Source organism: Oryza sativa, chromosome 11 (assembly GCF_034140825.1).
Source record: "Oryza sativa Japonica Group chromosome 11, ASM3414082v1".
NCBI classification, from domain to species: Eukaryota; Viridiplantae; Streptophyta; class Magnoliopsida; order Poales; family Poaceae; genus Oryza; species Oryza sativa.
In genome coordinates, this window is record NC_089045.1 from 14,796,199 (window position 1) to 14,798,046 (window position 1,848).

The window sequence follows — 1,848 nt, forward strand, 5'->3', positions numbered from 1 at the left end:
GCATCCCAGGATGAGCGGTGTCTTTTTTCCCGTGTCCATATCCAGCACCACGAAGTCATCCGGGATGAAAAAATCCCGTATCTTGACTGGCACATCTTCCGCTATCCCTGCCGGGTAACGGACTGACGAATGAGCCAGTTGAAGGTGCATTGGTGTTGGTGCCAACACTGTTAAGTTGAGCTTGTCGAAGATGTCTTTTGGCATGACCCTGACACTAACTCCAAGGTTGCACAATGCCTGGTCGAACTATTGTGCCCCGATCAAGCAGGTGATCATAGGACACCCCGGATCTTTCTTCTTGTCTGGGAGCTTGTGGAGTATCAGGTTGCTGCATTGTTCCGTCAGCTTGACCACCTCCGTTGTTGGGAGCGGTCTCTTGTTGTTGAATACGTCCTTGAGATAACTGGCGTATGTTGGCACTTGCATGGCGTCCAACAACGGCACGTTGATGTGGATCTTCTGGATTACTTCAACAAAACGAGTGAATTGCTCGTCCACTGACGGTTTCCTACTCCGTTGAGGGAACAGCAGCAATCATGTGTCGCAGTACTCTTGCGGCACTGTCTTTTTTGGCTGAACTTCCTTGTCAGTCGAGCCATTAGATGGCGCTTCTTTTGATATCCCATTAGTTCCTACAGGGTTAGGATACGGCGAATCACGAGTGGACTTACCTCCCCTCGTCATGATCGCCTTGACATTCTCAATGGAGGAGTCGGGTTGCCCCGAAATCCTCCCAGTTTCATTTGCAGGGACTAAGGATGCCAACTGAGCTAGCTGGGTTTCTATCATTTTGTTAAAGCTCAGCTGATTTTGAAAAGCGGAAGCAAAGCCATCTAACTTGACATTTATGTTTTCTAGGACCTTGTCATTGGCTGCAAGCTTTTTGCTTAACGCATCAGTGGTTTTAGCTTGCGCAAAAACAAGATCCTTCAAGGAGAGCTGGTTAGAAAAGTTACCGTTGTTGTTACCTCCTTGATAATATGGGCATGGTTGGTTCCACCCCTCACCTCCTTGTGGACGATACCTGTTGTTGTTGTTGCCAATGTACATCGCCTCCTCACGGGTTTCCGGGCAGTCATTCCCAGAATGACCCGTGTTGCCGTAGACCTCACATGTGATGTGAGAGTCCAAGGCCTTGACGGTGCCTTGTGGTCGTTTCTTGTGGTCGTCCAATCGCTTCATGAGAAGGTCCAGCTTGGCAGCAAGTAACTCCGTCTCCTTATTGGTGTGCATGCCTCGCTGACGGGTCTGGAGTCGTTCCTCACTCCAACCCATATTGGAGACCATCTTCTCTATTAAATCAGCGGCTCCTTGAACCGTTTTAGAGAAGAAAGCCCCTCCAGCTGCCGCGTCCAGGTGATCGTGGGACATCGAGTGAGTCCATTATAAAAGTTCTGCAGGATCAGCCAGTTGTCCATCCCATGATGAGGACAGGCGGGCACGTACTCCTGCAGACGCTCCCATGCTTCTAGAATAGACTCATCTCTTGTCTGTTGGAAACTAGAAATCCTTCGACTAAGGGCATTGGTTTTGCCTATCGGGAAGAATTTCGAGAGGAATGCCGTAGAGCATTTATCCTAGGTGTTGACAGCAGCACGATTGGCATAGAACCACTGCTTCGCTCTCCCAAGAAGGGAGAACGGAAACAATCGCAGCCTAACGGCTTTGGGACTGACGCCCTTGATGGTGTACGTGCTACATATCTCCAGGAACTGTTTTTTTTTACTGAAAGTACTGCCAGGGCTTTGCCCAGCAGTTTAAATTTTATAAAATATAAATATGTACAAAGTTACAAAGGGAAGGCAAAACAAATATGCTACAAAGTTTGTATCCAATCAGAAAGAGATT

At 48.3% G+C, this 1,848-nt stretch overlaps 1 non-coding gene across 1 annotated transcript; it reads left to right on the forward strand.

Annotated features, from left to right (window-relative positions):
- The first annotated feature begins 1,416 nt into the window (after nt 1-1,416).
- Nucleotides 1,417-1,523, forward strand: LOC112937217 (small nucleolar RNA R71). Its single transcript, XR_003239732.1, has one exon. It is a non-coding gene; the product is annotated as a small nucleolar RNA R71 (small nucleolar RNA).
- Nucleotides 1,524-1,848: the final 325 nt, after the last annotated feature.